We start from the raw sequence: 9130 nt of genomic DNA, 5'->3' as shown, positions 1-9130 counted from the left end.
ACTGTCATTGTAACTGTCTATTCCGGCACTTTGAAGGCGCCGGTAATGTATATTCTTTTTAGGGGTGTTTGTAACTGCCGGTGTTAGAATTAATCTCCGGCACCTTAAAGCGCCGGTAATGTATAATTTTTTCTTTTTAGGGGCGTTTTAAATCGCCGTTTTTAACAATATACTCAGGCAATTTAAAGCGCCGGTAATGTATAATTTTTTACTTTTAGGGGCGTGTTAAATTGTCGGTGTATTGTAAGTGAACTGTAATATTTTTTTCTTTTGGGGCGTTTTAAACCGCCGGTAATGTGTTAATTTTTTTTTAAAAAAATATTTTTTTCTGGTTTAATTTACATATTAGCAAATATTTTATTTTGTTCCCTGTTCAATGAAATCACATGTAATTTACCAATCACAACACATCCAACAACTTAAATTTGATATATAACATAGAACAAAGAAAGTTACATTAAAATTCAATAACATCCCATAACATATAAGTTTTGTTTCAAAATGTCAAGTGCTAATAAAAGGTTCAAAAGGAAATCATGCAAAATAAAACATCAACATTTCATTGAGAATTTGAGTGAGACTATGCGAGGGCCTTGAGAATTAATGGTTCAATTTCATCTCTCGTCTTCCTTCAAATTGCCCTACATACATTTTAAATAAAAGCCATATAATGCAAGCTCTTCTAGTTGTGTTTGCATACATATAATGGATAAGGAAACATAAAAAGATATAAAATATAAATTATAATAAATTTTAGTACTCATAATTTACACTTAATCAAACTAGAAAATAAATAATTGAAGGTCTAAAAAAATTCTTACAATCATTTTGGCAGCATGTTCATCACTAGCTTTGCTATCCTTCTTGCTCTTATGTGTTGCGCAAAATAGTTAAGCACGAGTTGGCGTCTTCCCTGATTCCAACTTCATCTATATATTTTTTTTTAATATATCTATATATATATATATATATATATATATATATTATAATTATATCGCACTGATGTATAATAAATTGTGTGACATACAAGTGATTAACTTCATAAAAAAATAGACTTAACCTTTTCAGCCTTCCGCGCATAACTCATTGTCCCAGTTGTGTGCAGCATTGTTTGCTTAGAGCGTTTTACTTCATTTTGTTGGCTTTGTTTCTAAAACAAAGGAATAAGAAGGTATATATTAGCCTTTTAAATTGTAAACACACACATGTTATATATGAGCTAAGTAGATTAATCCTTATTTTTAAACAAATGTTATATATGTTACAGGTTAAGTGAACATTAACTATGAAAAAATCAGCAGGATGTCTAACAACTAAATGATTCAACATTCTTTTGTACATTGACTTCCTCTTTGTTTTTACAACTAGAGTTGTCATGTAATATCATTTCTACTCCATTTATTAGCTTTTTGCTAGTTGCTTTTGCTTGTAATCTATATCAACTTCTAGTTTTCTGGTCAAATTATTTAAGAATAAATAGAACTTGGTTCTGCTACATTATTATCCTTTAAGGTTACATTCATTTCAGGTTGTAAATGACTTGTTGAATCCAGCGGGATAGAATCTAAGAATCAGAGAGGACACTTAGGTACCTTTTACCATTTTATTGTTATTATGATTTGGTAATTGTTATTGGCTGAACTTGGCAAAGCTTTAGCAGAAAATGTGTTGAATATGACACATACAAGGATACATCAAAAGCTTCTGTCTCTTAACTCTCATGACATACAAGCTGGAGCCTACATTTTTTTTATTTTTTTTGGATAAATGGGGCCTTTAGTTTTTGTAAGGTGCATATGGACAACTTTTTTTTTTTTGTCTTTGTTTTTTTTTTTTGGGGGGGGGGGGGGGGGGTGGTGCGTTCCAGAATTTGGTGTCAATTGTTCTGGAAATAAAGTTAATCCACATAAAAATATAGTGGATTCATAAAAGGAATGTATAGCATATTTCATCACAAATATTTAAATTAGTAAAAAGTCAAATCTTTAATTTCTCTGATAATTGTATGCAAGGCTTACATTTTGAACTTAAAACCTATCAAGGATCAAAGTCCTAAAAGCTCCTGGCTATGTATCATAATACCTCTCAATAAATCTATAGCCATGTGCTTAGTTTCAGCACTGGATCATGCTACCACTGTCTACTTCTTACTTGACCAGTTACACTTACAAATTCTAAAAGGGTATTTGAATGACAACTTATTTAAAATGTTAGATTAATTTCTTGGTGTAATATTGACTTTTCTCTCTCTACTTCTCTGTTCCTTGACTGAAAAAAACTAGAATAAAATGCTAGAAGCTAACTGAAAAAAACTAGAATAAAATGCTAGAAACTGACTAGGAAAAAATAGTAGAAACTGACTAGGAAAAAATGCTAGAAATCATTCAACAACCAAATCAAGCAACCAAACAGCAACCCTGAACCACCAATTCAGCCACCCATAGTAATCAACACCCGAATTCGAACTCCAACAACCAAATCAAGCAACCAAACAGCAACCCTGAACCACCAATTCACATGTCCTCTTTAATTATCCAATTGTAAATAAGCATTATCCAATTTTAAATACACATTAGATGGGAATAAACCTATATACATGGAATGATAAATCTAATATTATTAAATAACATTATGAATTACCTGTGCTGCCTCTGTACGCCAATATCTAATGAGATAATCCCATTGGTCCTCCTTAACACTTGGTGGTGGGTTTGCATATCATTGTTCATCTGTATGCCAAATTTTATAATAGTTACTTTTAATTTCACTCTTCCAATCTCTCCATTTATGACCAAGGGCTGATAATGTCCAATCTTTTGAGATTTCTTCTACTCAAACTTGCCCTGCATATAAAAGATAAATAAATAAAGAATCGAGTAATTCAAAAAAAATTTATTAACTCTAGAAATGAAATGTGTATACAAGTGAAATCAGTCAGTCAGAGATGTGAAGAGTCAAAAAAAAAATTACCTGTACCGTCGTCCACATGTCCTCTTTAACTATTTCAGGGACTTTCCTCCAATTTTTATAGTTCAAGGGAGCTGCAAGACCATTACGGGCAATTGTGCCCAAATAATTAGCGAAATTTTTTCATCGGCTCTATTAGGTTGTCCATGCTCATTCACACTGTAAAATGGTATAATAATAAATAAGTCATCGATTTGGACCAAATAAGTAAAATGGTATAATAATAAATAAGTCATTCACACTGTAAAATGGCTTCACTTGCATACATTTCCTAAAACTTTCTAGTCATTCAATGCCATCATTAAAATAAAGTCACCTTAATGGTATCAGGCTATTCTTTTTGGTGTCATGTTGTACCACATTTGCGCAGTGTGTGGGGCCTCGAGTCTTCTTCGGTGGTCTTAACTCATTGCTTTCAATAGTCCCCATATCCTCTTCTTGTGAACCATGAGAAGTATAGGACTGCGAATTTGAACCCTGAGAAAGTCCTCCATGCAATTCTAATTCCAAGTTTGTTGTTGCCCTACATTTCATTATGTTCCTGCATAAAGCTAACAAACCTTTGTTGCCATGTTTATTCAAGCTGGTAGTTAAGATGAATGTAGGCTGAATATATTAGGTCTTCAAAAACATCAAAATTTGGAAAAGTAACACACTTGAGAACAATTACAATATGCAATAAGGAAGTATAAATTTACTTAAGTATGATAGTACCACAATTTTATTTGTTTTAGGACAATATCAATTTGAAATATGTTAAAATAAATAAATAAATAACTAATATTATGTATACTCTTTTTACTTACCAAGTTATAAGAAAATGAGTAAGGGAGGGAGAGATGGAAAAAAAATCATAATATTCCATAAGCACGAAGCCAAAAAAAAGACGAAAATAAGAAAATGCAACATTATTTGCAGCATTTAAGAAAAAATTATCATCATTCTAAGTATGTTACTCATCCGAAATATCTTCTTTTTCCGTGTTTGCTGATTAAGATTTATCAACCATTGTTCCAGGCACATCACCTCTATCCCAATGAATGTGATCATCAGTTGCATTCGAGTGTAGAGAACTAAATGGTTGCTCAAATCCATAGGTCTCAGTATCATCTTCAGGAATATCATATAAATCACAAGGTTTTGTCCCTATAACAACATGCCAATTGTATCAACGGGTCTTGAACATAAAACACTTGCTCAGCCTGAGATGCTAGAATGAATGGTTCGTCAGTTCGCATCACACGTGAAAAATTAATGAGTGTAAACCCAAAATCATCCTCCTTTATCCCTCTACCTATAGAGAGTACATCAAACGAATCACACTTGAACAATACAACCTTCCTTTCCTCGTTGTAGTCCAATTCAATGATGTCAGTCAATAATCCGAAGTAATGAACATTTCCTGCAATAGGATTTTGATCACTGGCTCTTGCATAACTTGATGTGTGTGCTTTTAAAACAACACCACTATTTTGGGTCTTCCTCTGATTATCACAATCTCTAACATTAAACTTAAACCCATTAATCACGAACAACTTAAATCGTTTGGAAACGATATTAGGACCCCGAGCTAGCCATCTAATCTCATTAGGGATAGGATCCTCCGTATTCCGCAGCTGTATTTTCAAAGATGTAAGTTTTACAATAAAGTAAATAGCATATATAATATAAAATTTAATTAACCGTTCTATGTGTAGATACTTACACATTCATTAAACCACTTATGAAATGATAGATGAGACATTGATTGTATTTGTCATGGCTTTAAATTCCGTTGCCTTCTTTTAAGAAATTTCTTATGCTTTCTGTAATGAAAAAATATCATACTCTATATGTTATATTGTTAACAACAAATGAATAATAATAATAATAACAACTAGGTCAAATATTGTAAACTTTTCACTTACTCAATGAATTGTGTAGCTCCGTCGTAGTTAAATAACACATACCGATGAGCTTGTGTTTGACAATCATCATCTAAAACAATAATCTCCTGTTTTCCTAAGGCACGACCTCTAGGGCCAAAAGTAGACATCTCTTCTCCATCATCAAGGTTGTCATCATTCCTTGAGGGCCTATTGAACCTTGTCTCCACGATTGCTAGGTATCTTGAACAAAAATTTAAGCATTCCTCAGCTAAATACCCTTCTGCAATTGAACCCTCTAGGCGACTTCTATTGCACACATAATTTTTTAAGGTTAAAAGATACCTGATAGGATACAACAAAAAAATGAGAAGTATTTGCAATATTTAGTGGGGAAAAAAACCTACGAAAATAGTGGAAAAAAGTTAAACCTCTCAAAAGGATACATCCAACGATATTGCACTGGTCCTACGATCTTTGCTTCCTGAGCTAAGTGAATTGATAAGTGGACCATCACATCAAAAAAAGATGGTGAGAATATCATTTCCAATTTACAAAGTGTTAAAGTAATCTTATTTTTGCAAATTGTCCAACTCAGCCGGTATGAGAGTTTTTGAACATAATTCCTTATAAAAGTTACTCAACTCAACAAGTGTAGAGCATACATTCTTTGGCAATAGCTTGCAAATGGATACTGGTAATAGTTGTTGCATTAGGATGTGGGAATCATGGCTCTTTAAACCGCTAATTTTACGCTCTTTCAATTTCACACAACGTGATATGTTAGCTGCATATCCATCTGGAACTTTAACTTTTTTCAACGCCCGACAAAAGATTTTATTTTCAAGTAGAGAAAATGTGTAACTTGCCGAAGGCAAATAATATTTGTTTGCACCACATTCCTGGGGGTGAAGTGAATGCCTTATTTGCATCTCCTACAAGTCGAGTCTTGATTTTAAACCATCCTTTCCTCGACCCGGTTCATTCATCAAAGTATAAAGTACATTGTCACATATATTCTTCTCAATATGCATCACATCAAGATTATGATGAATAAGAAGGTGCTCCCAATAAGGCAATTCAAAAAATATACTCTTCTTCCTCCAATTGAACATTGGATTTTCATCCATTTCATCCACTTATGCAGCATTCCCCTTGCCATCATCCCCTTTCCCAAATGTTGGAAAGCTAATGCCCTCTAGTTCATGTAGCACTTCTGTTCCAGATAACATAGGTGGTGCACACCTAGTCTCTTCTGTTCCATCAAAAGCTGCTTTATTGCGTTTGAATCTATAACATTGCTTAACAAAATGCCTATAGCCTGTATAAAAAATTTTTTTGCTATGCTTTAACCTACAAGAATAAGTGCCTTTAAGACAAACTGGACAAGCCAAATACCCCTTTGTACTCCAACCAGATAAGTTTGCAAAAGCAGGAAAGTCACTTATAGTCCACAATAACGCTATATGCATGCAAAACATCCCTTTTCTCGACGTATCATAGGTATCCACCCCTTCAACCCACAATTCCTTTAATTCTTCTATCAAGGGCTGCAAATATACATCAATATCATTTCCAGGACCCTTAGGACCAGGGATTAAGGTGGATAGTATGAAAAAAGGTTGTTTCATGCACATCCACCCTGGCAAGTTGTATACAGCAAGAACAACAGGCTATGTACTATGTGCAATACTCATAGTCCTAAATGGGTTGAAACCGTCTGATGCTAGGCCAAGTCTAACATTTCTAGAATCCCTAGAAAACTCTAGATACTTTTTGTCAAAATGATCCCACGCTAGAGAGTCAGCAGGATGTCTTAACTTTCCATCTTTTATGCGTTCTTCCTCATGCCATCGTATATCTAAAGCTGTCTTATTTGACATGAACAACCATTGAAGTCTTGACTTAAGAGGGAAATACCTTATAACTTTGGCTGGAATTTTTGTCTTTTTGATGGGGGTGATGTACTTGTACTGCCCTCGGAATGAGTGTCAAAATCCTTCCAGTACAACATACAATCAAAGGGACATGCATCAATCTTATCATACTTAAGACCTAAGTCACTAATTATCTTTGTTGTCTTGTAAAAAGATTTTGGCAGTGTCTCACCTTCTGGTAGTACATCTTTCAAAAACATTAGTAACTCACTAAATGATTTATCAGTCCAATGATGCAAAGTTTTCAACAAATATAGTTTCACTATAAAAGACAATTTCGTAAAGTTTTTACACCCAGGGTATAGATCTGTTTTTCCATCATCTAGAAGCTTGTAAAACTTATCTGCCTTTTCATTAGGGCCCTGATGATACTCATTTTCCTTATCAGCTTATTCACCCATTTCATTTTGAATTCCAAAACCCTCATATAAGAGTTCGTGCATGTCATCATTATTTACATTGGAGTCGATGTGCTCGTATAAGGTGTGCCCATCATTATGCCTAGAAGACGAAGGTAATTGTTCTCTATGATAAATCCAAGTTGTGTATGTTTGGATAAACCCATTCCACATTAAGTCATCCAAAACTTCTTGTCGTGTTTTCTTGATACAATTCCCACAATTGTTACAAGGACAATATATGCGTCCACTCTGCCCAACTCGCTCAAACGATGTATTTAGAAATTGTTCAACTCCATTCGAGTATGTAGTACTTATCCTATTTATATAGTAAGAAAGACAAAAGTAAAAATGAATTTATTGTAAATATCTAAACCAAAATGAGAATTAAGCTTTATTTATTTATTATTTTTTTGAAAATTGACGAGACTAAAATTTAAAGTACCTTGACTCCGTAATCCAAATTCTGTCCATTATGATAGATTCTATAACCTAATGAAAGAAATTATATATGAATCTCTACAAAATAATAAATATATTACAACAAAGTTACAAAAGTAACAAAGTAATAAAAATTATTTATTATCCTCATGAAGAATAATACATATGAGAGAGAGTGTTGGTTTTAACGATAAATACAAGTTTAATGCATTGGATTTCTTTTCATTTTCCTTTTATAGTTTTCTTTTCCTTTTTCAGTTTTCAGTTTTCTTTTCCTTTTTCCTTTTCAGTTTTAATATATACAAGTTTACTTTAATTCATGACAAAAAGTTATGGCTTGACTAGTTAATCTGTTTTGTGAACACTAAAACCAAAAGTTAGGGTTCACATCCATAACAAAAGTTGCTGAAATTTAAAGAATACGACAAATTGGAGGAACCCATGTATCTCACTAATCAATGAATTCTTAAGAAAGAGACCCTATTAACATGAAACAAGCCACAAAAATACAAACTACAATATAAGAACAATAAAAACCCATATGTTTAGAAAACAAACAAGCCAAAGCAACAGAACCAACATGAAAGCCTCAAAATCATAAGCCTCCAAAATCGGCAACAACATACCAAAAATCGGCAACAACATTACCCTATTTCCTTCAAAAATCAGAAGCCCCAAATCGGCAACAACATACCAAAAATCGGCAACAACATTACCCTATTTCCTTTAAAAATCAGAAGCCCCAAAATTGGCAACAACGTACCAGAAATTATATATGTAGTAGTTGGAGCTGATTCGTTCAAGAAAGAGTAGAATGTAGAAAAACCCAAAATATATATGCAATTGTTCATCTTTAATTAGTTAATTAGTTAAGATATATATATATATGCATATATATGCAAAATATATAAGCTAATTAGTTAAGAGAGAGAGAGATAAGTAGAGCTCTTAAGAAGGGAGGGATTAGGGTTAGAAGTTTTTAGAACTAACCGTATGCCAACTGAACAACCACCACTATGCAGATCTCTAATGCGACACCAATCGGCCACCGCCGCCGTGATCTTCCCTGCGCCACACCAACTGCACCACCAAGGTTTGAAGCCGTGAGTCAGTGAGAGAGTAGAAGGGAGGAATAGAAATCGTGTGAATAGTAATATCCTCCCCTAAACGTGATTTTTAGGAAAAAAAATAATAATACATAAAATAATAACAATTAAATAAAAATTACATAATTTCTGGTATATTTTTTATACCCGCCGGAATTATTTAATTAATTTTGGCGCTTTTACAAACACTGCCGGAAATACTACATATATACCGGCCGTTTTTTATCATACCGCCGGTATAATAACCAATAATGGCAGTTTAATATAAACTGCCAGTAAAAATTAATTAACAGCGGCACACACATAAAAACTGCCGGTAAAAATGATATTTCTTGTAGTGAAAGCCTAAGATAATATGCTAACACACATTGATTTCAAGTTAGGTAAGGCAATGTGAATTAATCTTTCACTAAAAA

At 33.2% G+C, this 9130-nt stretch overlaps 1 long non-coding RNA gene across 3 annotated transcripts; it reads right to left on the bottom strand.

The window, feature by feature from the left end:
* Positions 1 to 1001: 1001 nt before the first annotated feature.
* LOC132293976 (uncharacterized) lies at positions 1002 to 8756 on the bottom strand. 3 transcript variants are annotated; one of them, XR_009477949.1, is made up of 5 exons: positions 4875 to 8346; positions 3284 to 4772; positions 2971 to 3126; positions 2641 to 2843; positions 1002 to 1150 (listed from the first exon to the last, which is right to left on the bottom strand). It is a non-coding gene; the product is annotated as an uncharacterized LOC132293976 (long non-coding RNA). The 3 variants fall into 3 exon arrangements; XR_009477947.1 differs by lacking the exon at positions 1002 to 1150 and adding an exon at positions 1870 to 2500; XR_009477948.1 differs by lacking the exons at positions 1002 to 1150; positions 4875 to 8346 and adding an exon at positions 8599 to 8756 and having other exon boundaries at positions 3284 to 3508.
* Between the last annotated feature and the right edge of the window lie 374 nt (positions 8757 to 9130).

The sequence above is a fragment of the Cornus florida genome, unplaced genomic scaffold, assembly GCF_030987335.1.
Source record: "Cornus florida cultivar Cherokee Brave unplaced genomic scaffold, ASM3098733v1 CherokeeBrave_3.0.0_Hap2_Chr01, whole genome shotgun sequence".
Taxonomy (NCBI): Eukaryota; Viridiplantae; Streptophyta; class Magnoliopsida; order Cornales; family Cornaceae; genus Cornus; species Cornus florida.
This window is presented reverse-complemented; position numbering and strand designations above follow the sequence as displayed.